The 17,653-nt window shown below is 49.7% G+C and overlaps 1 protein-coding gene and 1 long non-coding RNA gene across 5 annotated transcripts in view; one reads left to right on the top strand and one right to left on the bottom strand.

Annotated features, from left to right (window-relative positions):
* Positions 1-17,653, bottom strand: part of KCNB1 (potassium voltage-gated channel subfamily B member 1) — a 114,820-nt gene that overhangs the window by 38,219 nt on the left and 58,948 nt on the right. The window lies entirely within an intron of this gene.
* Positions 5,653-17,467, top strand: LOC102390067. Of its 4 annotated transcripts, XR_006544311.2 has the most exons (8): positions 5,863-6,626; positions 7,345-7,440; positions 8,020-8,198; positions 8,302-8,474; positions 10,945-11,205; positions 11,753-11,937; positions 14,341-14,625; positions 15,405-17,467. It is a non-coding gene; the product is annotated as an uncharacterized LOC102390067 (long non-coding RNA). The 4 variants fall into 4 exon arrangements; XR_006544310.2 differs by lacking the exons at positions 5,863-6,626; positions 8,020-8,198 and adding an exon at positions 5,653-5,753; XR_006544308.2 differs by lacking the exon at positions 8,020-8,198 and having other exon boundaries at positions 5,863-6,600.

Genomic DNA, 17,653 nt, shown 5'->3' with positions numbered 1-17,653 from the left:
TGTCCGACTCTGTGCGACCCCATAGACGGAAGACCACCAGGCTCTCCCGTCCCTGGGATCCTCCAGGCAAGAACACTGGAGTGGGTTGCCATTTCCTTCTCCAATGCATGAAGGTGAGAAGTGAAAGGGAAGTCGCTCAGTCGTGTCCGACTCTTAGCGACCCCATGGACTACAGCCTACCAGCCTCCTGCGTCCATGGGATTTTCCAGGCAAGAGTACTGGAGTGGGGTGCCATTGCCTTCTCCGCATAAAATGGACATAGTCACACCTAATTCCACGTGCTGAGATGAGATTTGCCCACATAATGTTCCTAGCCCAGGGCGCAGCCCACAATTGGTACTTAATAAACCCAGTCTGGCCCCTGCGCCATAGCAGCTTCCCAAGGGCCTCACTGAGTTAACACCATCTGAGGTTTGTTGTGTACCAGGCAACGCTCTGTAGACGAGGCTTCGGCAAACTTTCTCTGTAAAGGGCCAGACATCGTGGGTCACACGGTCTGTCGCAACCGCTGCACTCTGCACTTGGTACAAGTTCAAGTGTTAGTCACTCAGTCGTGTCTGTGTCACGACTCTGTGACCCCATGGGCTGTAGCCCACCAGGCTCCTCTGTCCATGGGATTTCCCAGGCAAGAATGCTGGAGTAGGTTGCCATTTCCTTCTCCAAGAGATCTTTCCAACCCAGGGACCAAACCCAGGTAGGTCTCCTGCATTGCAGGCAGATTCTTTACCATCTGAACCACCAGGGAAGCAGCATCTTTTGCATGAAGGCAGCCAGAAACAAACAGAAACAAATGAGCTGTGTTCCAATAAAATTTTATGGGACAGTAAAATTTGAATTTCACATAATTTTCATATTCTCTGAATTGAGATTTCTTCTTTGATATTTTTCAGTGAGTGAAACATGTAAGAACCACTTGTAGCTTGCAGGCCATACAAAAACAGTTGGTGGGCTAGACTTGGCTAGTAGGCCCTGGCTTGCTGACCCTGCTCTGGACATTTTGTGTGTATCCATTCCTGGGATAGTTATGAAATAGGATGTTATTAACAGCTGAATTTTCAGATCGGAAATACAAGCTCAGAGAGGCTAAGATCCTTGTGCCAGGTCCACCTGACCTCAGTTGTGAGAGGTGGTGGTGAGATTTGGATTCAGGCACAGCTGGGTTCAGAGCCCTCTCTCGACCACTGCACCTGCCCGCTTTGTGGGGGCCCCATACACCTCAGATGTATATATCACATTTCAAGAACCAGTGACCTCTCCTTACTGAGAAACAGAAGAAACATATTTGATATTGCATAAGCCACATCTATTTGGGTCTCTACCACAGCAGCCAAATCTGTATTGTCCCTAAGTAATTCTTAGAATAGTTGGGGGGCTGCTGAGTAAGGTGGTTGATAACGGCCTTTCTAAGAGGAAATGTTTGAGCTAAGATCTGACTGTGAGAAGGAGCCTGGGGCAGATGGCCCCAAGCAGAGACCAGTAAGTACAAAGGCCATGGGGTCAGAAAACCTTTCAGAGTTGAGATGACGCTTGCATGCTCCATCCTGTTTGACTCTTTGCCACCCCATGGACTGTAGCCCGCAAGGCTCTTCTGTCTATGGGATTTTCCAGGCAAGAATTCTGGAGTGGGTTGCCATTTCCTACTCCAGGGGATCTTTCCAACCCAGATATCGAACCCGTGTCCCCAGCATTGGCAGGCAGATTCTTTACCTCTGTGCCACCTTGAAATTACTGTAGCTTCTGATTCACATCCCACCAGCAGGCTGTGCTATGATGGTCCACAAGGGTCTCACTCCTGTGGTAAGTGGTTTGATTTCTCATCTGAGAAATAAGAATAGTACTCTCTTCATAGGGCTTTGTGAGGATTGATTAATGCACATAAGGTTCTTAGGATGGTGCCTGATCCATAATGGGTGCTGAATAAATGGTGGATCTGTTTCCAGTTTTCTTTGAAAGGAGTTGGCCTCTGAACTGCTTGATCCTTGGGGAGCATCCTTGATCAATGATCCTTGATCATTGGGGAGCATCACCAATGACTTAATGTGCAAGAACAGCTTTCTCATGTGGAAATTGTCTATCTCTCACACCTTTCTTGTCTTTTTCTACTCCATCCACCTCACCCATCCTTCCTTCCTTCCGTCTACCCATCTATGTACTTACCCACCATCCATCCATCCATCCATCATTTAGCCACTTGTTCATCTATAATTCATCTACCCACCCATCCACAAATCCACCCACCCATCTACTAGGTATCCATCCATCTATCTTCCTACGTATCCATCTATGTATCCAGCCAGCCAGCCAGCATGTATGGAGGGCTTGTGCCAGATTCTGGGGATGCAAAAACTAAATACACTCAATCTATGCCCTTGAGGAGCCCAGGGTCCCTTAGGCACAGAAGTACCTAAGCTGCTCTGTAAAACATGACAGAGTATAGTTTGAATTTCTGCCACCCCTGCCGCTTCCCTCACATGACCTCAAGATCGTGACTTTACCTCCTTCAACCCTAACTTGCTCATCAGTAAAACAGAAGCAGTCATCTCTGTCTCCAAAGATTAGATGAGACCAGAAAGATAAATTACTTTTTACAGAGCCTGGCACTTAATAGGCATTTAAAATATGGTACCTATTATTCTAAGTAGAAAGCCAGGAAGGTTTCTTGGCGGCTTCTGGGCTTGACATAAAAGGGTGGAGAGAATATGTGAGAGTTGAGAGGGGAAGTGGGGCGGAGGGACTTCCCCGGAGGCCCAGGAGTTAAGACTCCACCTTCCAATGCACTGGTTCCATCCCTGGCGGGGGAACCAAGGTCCCACATGCTGTGGGGTGTGGCCAAAAATTAAAAAAGAAAAAAAAAAGAATAAAAGGAGGGGAAAAGGGATTTTAGGCAGAGGGAGCAACAAGAGCACAGACAGGGGGATCCAGGGCTCACAGGCGGGCCAGTGGAACAGCTATGTTCTGGTTTCCCTCCCTCAGTGTTCTTGGGGCCGCAGGGTCCTGAGAACTGAGAACACCAGAGAGGGGAGGGTGGGTGCGGGACAGGCTCTGAGGGGCAAAGCCCTGCAGTCCAGGTGACCCACATAGCCACCGGCAGACAGAACTGGGTCACGGGAATTAATCTCTGCCGCAAGGCGGGCTCCCCTCCACACGCCATCTGGGCGGGCGGGGCTGGACTGGGTGGGAGGTCGTTGGCTTTGACACTTGGATGTCCCACTGGTGTCTCCAACTTCACGAGGCCAAGCCAAGCCCCCACTTGCTCTGTACTGGCTCTTCCCTGTTGCGGCAGAGGGCACTCCCGTCTTCCCAGAGCCTCAGGCCACCAACCTGGGAGCCCTCCCTGATTGCTCTCTCCACCTTCAAAATGGACCTAGAGTCTGACCGCTTGTCCCCATGTCCTCCACCACCACCCTGCTCCAGGTTCCTGAGTCCTGCAAGGACAATGGCAGTGGTCCCCTTATTGGTGTCCCCCCTCATCCCTGCAACCCATTCTCCACTCAGAAGCATCTTTTAAAAACGCGATGATTCTGTGACTGCCCTGCTCAAAAGCCCCTAGGGTGACCTGGCGCACTGGGAACAAAAGCCAATCAAAGGCCTCAAGGCCCTGCCTGATCTGGCTTTGACTGCCTCTCCTATCTTACCCACCTCTTCCTCACCCTGGCCTCTTGGCCTTCCAGCCTCAGGGCCTTGGCACTTGTGGTCCACTATCCTGAGGTCTCCCTGGGTCTCTTTCCTCCTCCCTCTTCAGGTTTCAGCTCAGATGTCACCTCCACAGAGAAGCTTCCTGACCATCTTGGTAAAGCAGCCCGCCCCCTACCCTCACTTGTTATCCCTAGACCCTCTTCCAGGGCTTTGAAAGCACTCGGTCATTTCTTTCTTGGCTTGTCTCATGCACTAGAATGAGGGGCAGGGACTGGGTCTGCCTTGGTCCCCTATGTGTCCCCCGCTCCCTGTACACAGGAGGTGCTCAATAAATGTTTGTTGGATGAATAAGTACACGAGGCCTTCCCCACTGGGGAAGTTGAGGAGATTTTTCAGAATCAGAATTGCAGGCTTATAGGAGCGTTTCTAAGACATCTGAGTGGTGAGTTTCCTAAAGGGCCTCTGAGCCACCATGCCCATTATACGGGTGTGGAATCTGAGGGCCAGAGAGGGGAAGGAACTGGCCCTCAGGCACACAACCCTGCTGGGGGGGAATTAAGCCTGGGACCCAGGTTTTCCGCCTCTCAGCTGAGGGCCTGTTTTCCGTTGTGACCTCATAGTGGTCCCCTCCTCTCAGCCCTCCCCTCCCCTCCCCTCCCCTCTTACCCCCACCCCTGCCTTTCCACAGCCTGCAGACCCTCCCAGACTGGCCGCCCCTCCTCACAGCCCTGCACAAGCCAACGCATCTTCCTTTGCTCCACTTGGGAATTTCCCCTAGACTTGCTGGCTTTTGGAAAGTCTATAAAGAAGCAGAAAAACTACAGCCTTCTCCCCTCTGACCTGGGGGTGGGGTACTAGAGAGGCAAGATCACTGGGTTGGGGGTTTGCACTGCCTCTGGGGTCACAGCCAAGGGTAGCCCCAGCCCCAGAAGCCCCTGCCCAGACAGACCGAGTCCTGCCAGGCGGGAGTTCTCATTAGCAGTCAGAGGATTACCCCTCCACCTCCTGCAGACCTGGGGCTTCCCAGGTGGCGCTGGTGGTAAAGAACCCACCTGCCAATGCAGGAGACTTTAGAGACACAGGTTTGATCCCTGGAGGAGGGTATGGCAATCCACTCCAGTATTCTTGCCTGGAGAATCCCACGGACATAGGAGCCCGGTAGGCTACAGTCCATGGGGTCGCAAAGAGTCGGACATGACTGAAATGACTTAGCACGCATGCATGCCTGCAGACCTAGATGGGGGAGGGTAGGCAGTACTCAGGCCTGGTCAGGCCAGGGTTTGCAGCTCTGCTTGGTTCACTGGCATGGGACAGCCTCTTCTTTCTCTGAGACTCAGTTTTCCTGTGTGTAAGATGGGGTGAAACTGCTGATACTGTAGAGAAGTCAACAGGAAGTCTTTTCTTGCTACCCACAAGAAAACATCAGCCACCACAGTTTGAGAGTCTACTGTATGAACTTTGTTGAGTATTTTAATGGTACTTTCAAGACTTTAAGAAGGGCCGCCTGAGGAAGAGAGACATTTACAAAACAAACCAGAGAGCATTCCCATTCTGAAATAAAGGCTCCTCACACAACATGGATTCTTAGTGAGACATATTCTGGCATTTTTGTTTGTTTGTTTGTTGCTGATGTTCTTGGGTTTTCAATGGTGGTTGTGACCCACTAAATTGATTTTATGACCCTCAGGTTGAAAAGTACTGTGTTAACTCACTTAAACCTCTCAAAACCCTATGAAAGAAGAATTATTAATACCTCATTTTATAGCCCAGGAAGGAGCTTGCCCGAGGAAGTGATGGGGCTTTGAGGCCAAGCCAGACCTCAATCCCTAGCCGCCACGCCCAGCTGCCCCTTTAAGAGCAGGGCCCCTTCCCCAGACTGCGATGGAAACCTTCCCACAATGCCCGGCGGCTTCCCGTCCTGGCCCCGGGCAGCTCCTCTTTTGGTTTCCCTAAGCAAGATGTCAGGCTAGTAAAACAGATCCCAGAGTTTAATTAAAATAATGAGCTCTGCCAAAGGAAGGGCGCCAGGGCCAGCCAGCGTGGGGAAGATGAATTAGAGTTCTGTTCAGGGAAGCGGCGGGAGGGAGGGAGAGATGGAGCCGGCGGGAGAGGGGAAGGTGAGTGAGTACGAGAGAGACACGATGGTAGGAGAGAAGAGGCAAGGAGGAAACAGGGAAGGAAGGAGTGGGAGAGACAGCGAATAAAAAGAGGGGGGAGGGGGACAGAGGAGCGGGACAGACGGACAGACAGACCCGAGTAGGCAGTCATGGTTTGAGTCGCGCTGCCCACTCTCTTGCCTCCTCTAACCCCTCCTCCCGGAGAACCCCAAGATCAGAATTGTCTTCGGGATCTGAACGCCTCACCCCTCTGCTTTCGAGCTTCCTATGGCTCCCCGGTACCTTGGGAATGAACCCAGACCCCGGAGCTGTGGCTCTCAAGGCCCTGCAGGGTCTGGCTCCTGCCCCCCTCCCCCTCTAGTCCGCATGTCCCTCCTCACTGCCTCACTGCCCCACAGCCCGTGGCCCCCTCCCCTTTCCCCACTGGGCTGCCCCCAGGGTCCACTCACGGCCTCTGCTCTCTCCCCATCCCTCCTGCCCCAGATAACTCTGGACTTCTCCTCCAAGGTCTCTTTAAATATCACTTGGGTTCACAGGGCTGAATCGGACTGGCAACACTCCCTTCCTGAGCTCAAGGTTCAGAACAGGAGCCCGATGACACACGAGCAATGAATGAAAGGAGATGAGATTTAAGGCCCTGGGTGGAAAAGCAATGCCCGATCTGAGCACTCTCCAAGCCAGACCCTGCTCAGAATACTTCATGTGCATTTACTGCATCTCGATCCAGCCCTGAAAGGTGGGGGCCAGTACTGCCTTCACCCCTATGAGCAGTGAAACCAGGCTGCTCACAGCTTGTCTGGGCAGAGTGGGGCTGTGAAACCACCAGGCTTCCAGGTGGTTCCGAACGGTGAGGAGATGGAGCAAGCTGGGCAGGTGGGTGGAGACCGGAAGAGGGAGGAAATGGATCAGTGGTGGCCTGGGAAGGTGAGCTGCTCAGAGAGAGATGGGTTGGCCATGCAAAGATGGACGAGAGTGTTTTAGGGGGGCTGAAGCAGTGGGATATTCTGAGCTCTGCCCACTTCAGCACCCATGAGTTCCCATTTGAAAAATCTGTGAGACTTCCCTGGTGGTTAACTTCCCTGGTCTGGTGGTTAAGACTCTGTACTTCCAATGCAAGGGGCATGGGTTTGATTCCTGGTACAGAACCAAGATCCCACATGCCATGCAACACAGCCAAAAAATAAAAATAAATAAAATAACAATAAAAATAATGAACAAAAGTGCTTGCCCCGTGCCTGTGTGGGCACTGGGAGAGGCCAGAACCCAGCTGATTGAAGACCTGGAGGGTTCCTTCCTCTCTGTGGATGACCTTGGGGAAAGCTCTAGGGGACCCAAGGGGGGCGGCCACCAATCTTCCCAGAGGTCAGGGGAGGGCCATGCCTATCTCTTGGAATATGATGTCTTGAGTTGTCACTGAATGAATGTCAGTGAATGGCTTCATTCATTCATTCATTAGCTCCCTCCTGCCTCACCTCACCATGGCTCGATTACCCGCTGAAGTCCTCTCTAACCTCTCTCCCTCACAGGTTCCACTCCACCCACAATGGCCATCTTGCCATTTCCGAATAAATTGAGCTCATTTCTGCCCTAGGGCCTTTGGATTGCGGTCCCCTCTGCCTGGAATGTTCCCTGTCCGTTTTGTGATGCTGTACTTAATCAAGCTTCACCTTCCAGAAAGGGGTTGAAGGTATGTAAAAAAGGAGCCATTCCTCCCAGACCTCATAATCTAAGGGTCTTCAACAAGTTTTCATGATATAAGCATAAAGTTACTCACTGCATTGTTGTTTATTAGATTAGAAAGATCTGAAACAACCTCAGTGTCCATCAACAATGCAAGTTAAATCAACAATGAGTCAGCCATACAATGGAATACTATGCAGCTGTAAAGGAGGGGCAGGATGGCCCAATATGCATAAATAGAGAATAATCCCTGAGGAATAATGTTAGCAAACAGAGCAAGATGAGAACAATGTGTGTAGCCAGCCCCCATTTCAATAAAGCACAGAAAAAGGATCTATGCACTCATGAATTAGGATGAACTTGTATGTGGTTAAATTGTTTCTGGAAGGAATCAGAAGAAATTAGTAATTGTGGCTGCCTCTGGGGAGGAGGGCTGGGGACAGGGGTGGAAGAAGGACTTTTCACTGTATGCCTTTTTTAACACTAACTTTCACATCAAGAAAATATATCACCTATTTAAAATACTGACATCCCAATATTTTTAGAATTTTGACCTTAACTGTAAATGGGTTACATACCCAAACAGGACACAAGTGATGATGATGAGATAAGACCGCTTTCGCCAGACCTCACCACTCTTGCATCCCATTACTGGCTCAGGCTACAAGAACAGCATGAATTTAAAATATGAATATATAAGCACATAAAACAAATCCTGTGGTTTTCTTGTGAACCTCACACATACACTGTTGTAATTTTGTGGAGGTAGGTCAAAAGCATGAATTTGTTCAATTTAATATTTTAAATGTTATGCAAATTTTGGGAGGTCTTCATTTTGGGGGTTTAAGAAAATAAATTCATATTCCAGGAATCTCAAAAAATAGAAGTCTTCTAGTCTTCAATACTTTGGCTACCTGGGGCAAAAAGCTGACTCACTGGAAAAGATCCTGATGCTGGGAAGGATTGAAGGCAGGAGGAGAAGGGGACGACAGAGGATGAGATGGTTGGATGGCATCACTGACTCGATGGACATGAGTTTGAGTAAGCTCTAGGAGTTGGTGATGGACGGGGAAGCCTGGTGTGCTGCAGTCCATGGGGTTGCAAAGAGTCAGACACGACTGAGCAACTGAACTGAATTGAGGTTTCTCTTGGCCTGAAGGACCCAGTTCTTAGGGAGAGACCAGGGAAGCTCAGAGAAGAGGAACAGTGAGCCCACGATCCACATTTAGCCATTCCCGGGGGACAGTGACAAAGTCACCAGGATGCAGCGGCGGGGCCTGGCTCCCCTCTGGGAACCTTGGGTGAGAGGGGGCAGGAGGGAATACCAGGCTGGAAGGCTGGTCTGCCTGTGAACTGAGGGGATCATTGGTTTTTTTTTTAAGCTGACTTTCCGGAAACTGAGCTAGAAGCTCCACTCAGTTCTGTCCGACCCCACACGCAGCCCAGGCTGTTCAGCCACAGCATTGAAGTAAGAGATGTATGTTTTCACTTATAAATCTAAGAAAATGAAATAAATGAATCAATATTGGACTAGCGGCTAGCCAGTGGTGAGAGAGGCAAGATAGAGTAGCAGATTAAGAGAGATAAATTACTAGGTATAAAATAAATAAGATACAAAGATTTAATATGCAGCACAGGGTAGCTCAGATGGTAAAGAATCTGCCTGCAATGCAGGAGACCACAGTTCAATTTCTGGGTCAGGAAGATCCCCTGGAGAAGGGAATGGCAATCCACTCTGGTATTCTTGCCTGGAGAATCCCATGGATAGAGGAGCCTGACGGGCTACAGTTCGTGGGGTCGCAAAGAGTCGGAGACGACTGAGCGACTAACCCACACACACCACACATCACAGGGAATAGAGACAATCTTTTCTGGTAACTTTAAATGGAGTATCATCTGTGAGAATATAGAACCACGAGGTTGTACACCTGAAACTAATGTTGCAAATAAACTATGCTTCAATAAGAAAAGTGAGATGTGTTCATTTAGCATAGCTGTAGCCTGACTTGAACCAAGGTCAAAGTTCCCCAGCAGCCCACAGGACAGCAGAAATGACCAAATATCACTACTGATAACATGGTTGAGTTTAACCCCTTTGTAAATGTGGCCCTTTAGTGTCCTCGGAACTCGTGCCCAGCCTGCATCTGACTTCTCACAGCCACCCCAGGAGGAAGTAGGGTTGGTTTCAAAATTCCCACTTCACAGATAGGCAAGCTGAGATTCAGCATGGGGAAGGAGACTTGTCTAAGGTCACATAGTGGGGGGTGTCACCCATGGTAAGGCTCTTTAGTCCAGAACTCTTTCTGAGACACCACCTGGGAGAAGCCAGGATGGCCCTTGGGCCAGTGCCTGGGTCCCCAGGGCATGGGTGGACAAGGCCGCCATCTCCCCAAGTGGGCAGAGCCCAGCTGACCTGGTCTAGACTGTGCTGCTGAGCCTGCTGATGGGAGCAGGTGGAGGCCCCAGTGACAGGGAATCTCAGAAGAGCTAATGCATCGGCCAGACCTGTCACATCTACCTTCAAGAGATTTTGGGGGAATTTCCCTGGAGGTCTAGTGGTTAAGATTCCGGGCTTCCACAGAAGGGGGCGTGGGTTCGATCCCTGGTCGGGGAACTAAGATCCCGTGTCTCACAGTGTGGACCAAAAAAAAAAGAGGTATCTGGAATGTACCCGCTTCTCCCCCTCCCCTCACTGACGCCCCTGGGCCAGGCCACTATCCTCCTCTGCTTGGTCTGTTGCAGTTGCCTCCTCACTATCTTCCTGCTTCTGTCCTTGTGCCTATGACAAATAGATTCATTTTCCACATTCATCTGAGGGTCCCAGAACCTAAGCTGGCTCATTGCTGTCTTCTTGGCTCAAAACCCTACCGTCTCCCAATGCACTCAGAGCAAAGGCCGACGTCCTTACGAGGCCCGCAAGGCCCTGCGTGGTGGGCCCTTCTTCCGTCTCTGGCCTGCCTCTCTCCGCTCCTCCCCTTGCTCACTCTGCTCCACCATACTGGCCTTCTTGCTGCTCCTGGAACACACCAGACACTTCCAGCCTCAGGGCCTTTGCACTAGCCATTCCCTCTGCCTAGAACACTCCACCCCCCACACAACACTCATCTCTTTTCTTCACTTATTTCGCATCTCTGCTTAAATGTCACATCCCCAGAAGGGCTTACCCTGACCTCCTTCAAATGCCACCAACTTTCCATCAAAATCTGTGCTCTTCCTTATTACATCTGTGGATTTATTGTTGTTTAGTTGCTAAGTCATGGCCAACTCTTTTGTGGCCCTATGGACTGTAGCCCACTGGGTTCCTCTGTTCATGGGATTTTCCAGGCAAGAACACTGGAGTGGGTTGCCATTTCCTCCTCCAGAGAATCTTCCTGACCCAGAGATCAAACCTGTGTCTTCTGCATTGACGGGTGGATTCTTTACCACTGAGCCACCAGGGAAGTGTGTCTGTGGACAGATATTATATATTCCATGGTGTCCTGTTGTTTTTTTGTTCCTCTGTCCTTTCTAGGCTGTAAGCTTCATGAGCTCTGGGGCCTTGGCTCTTTTCCTTCATCACTGTAGGCTCAGAGCCTAGCAAGGGGCTGGTGTACAGTAGACACTACAGAGAGATTTGTTGGAGAACAAACAAGTGAATCCAGACTCCTTAGTACTCCAACTGGACTAAGAAGCTCTGAAATGCCCCGTGGATTTTTCCTTCCAAGAAATGCAGATCTGACTTCCCACTGGGGTTGGGCAGTTTTTCTGCTGGCCACCTGCCCACGTCACTGCGGTAACAATACCTGTTTTGTGTGTTTGATTGCAGGCAAAGCATGCTCTGTTTAGCCAAGGTAGTCAAGAAACACAATGAGAACTTTTTGGGCTCAAGGTAATATTTGTATAGTGACATACTGCTCCAAATGCATGGTTACCAAGGAACTAGGAAATGTTCCTTTGTAAACAGCAAATGAAATCTTTTTTAATAAAATATTATTTATTTCTTTAGTTGGCTGTGCTGGGTCTTAGTTGTGACACTCGGGATCTTCCATCTTCATTGTGGCACGTGGACTCTAGTTCCCCAACCAGGGAATGAACCCAGGGCCCCCTGCTTTGGAAGGTGGAGTCTTAACCACTAGACCCCCAGCGAGGTCCCAGCAAATGAGATCTTACGCAAAACTGGCTTTCTTTGGAATTGGCTCCCCATTCCAAAAGACCATTATTAGGCAGAAAATGATCATTCATCATAAGGATAGTTACTATTAACTGAGCAGCTATTATGGGGCAAATCACTGTATGGAGTATAATAGGTACACAGTCTACTTCATTCTCGCAATATCCAGGAATGGTATTTCTGCCTACCAGAAAAGGAAACGGAGACTCAGAGAAGTGAAGTCACTTGCCCGATGACCCACAGCCACTGAGAGCGGAAGACAGCATCCAAAACCTGGTCTTGTCCCCTCCTATCCAAAAAGAGATCCTCTAAGCACACTGGTATTAGCAATTTGCTGCGCAGACAGCCATGCAGGTAAGGACAGGCCTGCTGCCCAGGGTCTGAAGAAAAAGGGTTCTAGAAAATCCAGATGACAAGGGTGTCCAGTCATGTGGTACCCTGAGTTCATGGTTGGGGGGGGTTATGCTTCACTGCTGGTGTGTTCCCGGAAGAAGCTGGAGAGCTCTAGCTATTTTCCCTAAAAGCTCTAATGAAAGGTGTGTCTAGAGAGGTTTCTTTGGATTCCATTAAAGCAGGGGCTTAGGGACCTGGCGAGGCACCTGTGTGTTGCCAGACCAACTCATTAGTGGGTCTCCCCATTCTTTTTTTTTTTCTTTTTAAAGATTTTTTTGCTCTGGACCATTTTTAAAGTCTTTACTGAAGTTGTTACAACATCGTTTCTGTTTTATGTTTTGGTTTTTTTGCCAGGAAGCATGTGGGACTTTAGCTCCCTGACCAGGGATGGGACCCATATGCTCTGTGTTGGAAGGCTTAACCACTGGACTGCCAGGAAATTCCCTGGGTTTCCCCACTTGTGAGAGGATGTTGTGGGCCAAGACTGAGCAAGAAGGCCTGGATTTCCAAAGGCAGGACACTGACCTGGGGGCATAGAACTGGAAGGGTGGGGTCCTGCTTTACGTTTGGCCCATGGGACAAAATGAAATTTGGCTGAAACCAACTTTGGCCAGGGGCTTTCCAGGTGGCTCAGTGGTAAATAATTCACCTGCTAATGCAGGAGACGCAGATTTGATCTTTGAGTTGGAAAAATCCCCTGGAGAAGGAAATGGCAACCCACTCCAGTACTCTTGCCTGGAAAATCCCATGGACAGAGGAGCCTGGGGGCTACATTCCAAGGGGTCACAAAGAGGCAGACACGACTGAGCGACTGAGCACGTATGCCAGGTTGGCCAACACGAGGCAGTCGGGGGGGTCTTGTTCTGGGTTTGATTGTCCCATCACGTCTTCCTCCAAAACCTCCTGACCTACTGACGTGCCATGAACTTGCTAGCCACGTGAGTCTTAAAACTTCACTTTCAGGGCCTTCCCTGGTGATCCAGTGGCAGGGGGTGCGGGTTTAATTCCTGGTCTGGGAACTAAGATCCCACACGCTGCACAGCACGGCCAGAAGAGAACACTGCCATCACGATCTTTGCCTCTCATTTGTCATGAGGTGCGGTTGATGTTCCTTCCTCCGGAATTTGGGCTCTGCAATCACTTGTTCAATAGAGTATGGCTGAAATGATGTGCTGGCAGTTTCAGGACCCGAGCCGTGAGAAACGGCCATCTATCACTTCCTGTTTCTTGGTGTGATTACGCTTGGAGCCCAGTTACCATGCTGTGAGGAGATGCTCCATGGAGAGGAACTGACAGCCAGGAACGACTCCTAGGCTGGGCTGTGTGAGGGAGCCCCAGCTGAGGTGTCGCAGTGGGCATCACGTGCCCGGTAGAAATGAACTAGCCCCACCCATCCCTGTACCCATTGCAGATTCATGAACAAATCAATGATTTTGTTTCAAGCCACTAAGTCTTGGGGGTGGCTTGTTACGCAAAAAAGATAACCAGAACACCTTCCCAACACACTCCCCAACTTGGAAGGCATTTCCTACATCTTGCAGGAACCCCAAATCCAGATGGAGGATGTGAATAACAACAGAGAAGCCTGGCTATTTGAGGAAAGGAGGAAGTGAAGTAGCTCAGTTGTGTCCGCTTCTTTGTGACCCCAAGGACTGTAGCCCGCCAGGCTCCTCCGTCCATGGGATTCTCCAGACAAGAACACTGGAGTGTGTTGCCATTTCCTTCTCCAGGGGATCTCCCCGACCCAGGGATCGAACCCGAGTCTCCCACATTGCAGGCAGACTCTTTACTGTCTGAGCCACCAGGGAATCCCGATTTCTGGTTATTTGAAGGAAGGTCAATAAATCAGGCCAGAAAACTTCACCTGCTGACGTTTCCCCTGTCTCTCCAGTTCATCAACTAGAATAGCTAAGAACAGTCGTGGACTCTTCCTTTTTTGAGACAGAATCCTTTATTAACCAAACACACCCCCAGAGCCTTCATAGTCAAGGGTGAAGGTGGCAGAGGTGGAGAATAGATTTTTCCTTTAATTCTGTATTGCACATATTTTTCATGGAACATGGAATTATCTGGGAGTTCTTGTCCTATTTGAAATGTCTAAGGAGATAAGACCATCATATAGGAAAGCACCAGAAATCTCTCCTGCTCTTCTCTTTGGACGATTGTGTGGGACTGCCGTGGAGATGGAGCTGGGAAGAGGTAGGGGAATTTGGCCTGTAAAATCTTCATGAATGCCTCTTTCTCCAGGGCTTGGACTGGCTCCATGGAAGTGGGTTTGCTTGCTTTTCATGGAAGTAGATGTGCCATGTGGTTTTAAAAGTCTCTAAAACTCCATCTGCCAAACTGCTCCTCTCTTATTTTCAGCTCGCCAGGACTCCCCAAAGGGCCAAGATGACAGGATAAGGCCTAAGGAGTGCCAATAGCAGGATCCCAGCTGTGATAGTCAGTGCCCGTGCAGAAAATGACAGCATCCCAAGAGCTCTCATCAGGAACCTAGGGAAGGTTATTGGATACAAAGTGTGGACTAGACAAAGAATGAAATACTACTCAGCTGTAAAAAAGGAATGAAGTGCTGATGCATGCAATGCCGCAAACCTCCAAAATACTATGCTCAATGGAAGAAGCCAGACGCCAAAGGCCACGTACTGTGTGAGTCTGTTTCTATGAAATGTCCAAAAGAGGCAGATCCAGAGAGACAGAAAGCAGATGTGTGGTTTCCTGGGCCTGTGGGTGGAATGGGGAGTGAATGCAAGTAGGCGGGAAGTTTTTTCTTGGGGAAATGTTCTGAAATCGGATCATAGCACAGCTCCGTAAATTTACTAAAAACTATTGCATTGTTCTCTTTAAAATGAAGGAATGTTATGGTATATACATTATTTCTCCAAAAAAGCCATTAAAAAAAAAGAACCCAGAGAAGTCAGAGGGAGGAGCCGGGGCGTGGACTAGGGGTTGTTAAAGCTCTGAGGAGCCCAGGAGATAAGTGGGCATGTCCTGGTGAGAAAGGATAGAAGCCGGGATTTTCTTCGTCGCCTAGCTGGGAAACCACAGAGCAGAAGGCCTCTGACTTCCTACTAGTTAAAAAGAGATTATATTATGAAGGGAGTTCCCTGGTGGTTCAGAGGTAAAGAATCCGTCTGCCAATTCAGGAAATGCGGATTTGATCCCTGGGTCAGAAAGATCCGCTGGAGAAGGAAATGGCAACTCCTTGCAGTCCAGGCAAGTATTCTTGCCTGGAAAATCTCATGGACAGAAGAGCCTGCTGGGCTACAGTCCATGGGGTCACAAAAGAGTCAGACATGACCTAGTGACTAAACAACAACAAAAGCTGAGAGTCATATGATAACCGCTGACGTTATTAAGTGCTTATTCTTCGCCAGGTGGCCGTGTGAAGCAGTTTACGTGTATGAACTCCTTTGCTCTCCCAACAGCCCTACAGACTGATGCAGGAGACGATTCTCCACGGGTCACTCCATGTCTGCCTGTCTTCCGAGCAAGAGACAATGAGAGCCTTGTTCTGGACTCTCTTCTCAAGGATGTCTAGCCAGCAGCCTTGGAAGATAGAAATAGTGCACCGAGAGTTGTTTCCCTATCAGTATAATAAAGATGAGGTCTCCTACCAGGGCAAAGGCTGAGCCGCTTTGCCAGCAGCTTTCTTATAAAATTGGGGTTTTCCTAAGCCCAGGGATCCTCAGCTGTGACAAGTCCAGGTGGAGCAGCAGCCATCTGGGGCACCTTGCAGGGCTCCCACGGAACCTGGGGGCAAAGAGGGCTGATGGGAACATGAAGTTCATGCCGCCTGCTGGGCTGTAATAGTCCTTTGTCTCTGACACAGCCAGCTCATGTCTCCTGCCAGTATCCACTCAACTGTGGCAGGCTCACTTGTTAGCTTGCAAGCCAAGTGAAAGCTCAGACCCTCCACAGTTCTCAACCATCGGCGTTCACATCACCCCCATTTTACAGATAAGGACTTTGAGACCCAGAGAAGGAAAGCTTGTCCAAGGTCACCCGGCTAGCAAATGAACGGAGTTGCCCAGACAGACTGGGAAGGGCAGGATATCTGGGCAGGGGATTGATGAAGGTACCGCCCGGGAGTGACAGGAGCTGAAGGCTCTGAAGATGCTCAGGAGGTCATGCCTCTCAGTCTCCCAACCCCACACACCCCCAGATGCTGCCTGTCCCCACATCCGGCTGCCGGGGCTGAGCCGCCAATTTGGGACGGCCGTGATATATTTAACGGTGAGTCACGCTCTCCCCCAGCAATCAGCAGTGGCAGGCTCGGGGAGGATGCAGGGAGCATCTCTGGGAATCCATGCCCGAGGGTCGCCATGGCAACCCCACCAGGCTCGCTTGCCAGCAGCTAGGATGCCAGTGCCTGAGTCAAGGCAGAAAATAGTCTCATAGGCCAAGTGCGGCCAAGGACAGGAGTGGGTCTGCCACATGCTATCACCAGTGGGTTCACCAGAGGTGGCTGCAGGAGTCCTGAGGACTTGGTGATCAGAAGTCTCATGGGCACGCTGGGGAGCTCAGAGTCCCCTACTGGAGGCCTGGTGTCCCTGGCCTGCTGGGATGAGGGTACTAGTCGGGCACTCTGGTGAGCCCCGTCTCTTTCTGCCTGGTTCCTCTCCATTTGTCTGTCTTTCTCATACATACCCACCCTCATGAAGACCCCTCTCCATCTGAGGCTTCTAATCAAGCACCATTAAAACAGCTCCAGACTGATGGCAACCTGGCACTGTTAACCACAGACCAACGTCTTCCAGCATAATTCTGAAAGACTTCAGACCCTAAGACAAAGCAGCCACACCCACACTCCCACAGCAAATATGAATATTCCGGTGAGCAGTTTGGAGCCCATTCATTCATTCATTCATTCATCAATTCGTTGTCTTCATTGTTGATTCTGAATTAAATTCAGGCTCCCACGGGCCCTGTATGGATATGGACCTGGTTATCACTCCTCATCCCCTTCCCCTCTCCTGTCTTATTCCACTCCAGCCCACAGCCTTGCTGCTATGCCTCAGACACACCAGGCTCTTTCCTGTCTCAGGGCCTCTGCGTTTGCAGTTCTGACTTCCTGGAAAGTTCTTCGTCCAGATTAACCACAACCTGATTCCCTCACTCCCTTTAGGTCTTTGCACAAATCTCATCTCCTCAGAGAGATACTGTCAAGACCACCCTAGGAGAGAGCACCCAACCCAGCCTCAAGGATAAGGCCAAATATGTCTGTATCACTTGTAACAGGGGTCCCCAACCTCTGGAATTGAATGCCTGATGATCGGAGGTGGAGCTTATGTAATAATAACAGAAATAAAGTACATAATAAATGTAACGCACTTGAATCATCCCCAAACCATCTCCCCATTCCCCTGGTCTGTGGAAAAATTGTGTCTCACAAAAGCGGCCCCTGGTGCCTAAAAGGTTGGAGACTATTGACATATAACACTGTGACTTAGCTTCTTTTGTTTGTAACAAGGAAAGGGAAATTGACAATTCGTGGCCTGTAAATTGAATCTGGCCCATAGATACATTTTGTTTGGTCTAAACAGTGTTTACAAAACATTAAATTAGTTGCTAACATTCATAAAATTGAGATTTCATTTTATATCCCCAATTTTCACCTTCTCTTGCAAAACTGGAGGATCAAGCTATATGTTCCTGCATCTCAGCAACTGGGGAG

Source organism: Bubalus bubalis, chromosome 14 (genome assembly GCF_019923935.1).
Source record: "Bubalus bubalis isolate 160015118507 breed Murrah chromosome 14, NDDB_SH_1, whole genome shotgun sequence".
NCBI lineage: Eukaryota > Metazoa > Chordata > Mammalia > Artiodactyla > Bovidae > Bubalus > Bubalus bubalis.
The sequence above is the reverse complement of the archived record's forward strand: the minus strand, read 5'-3'. Positions and strand labels throughout refer to the sequence as shown.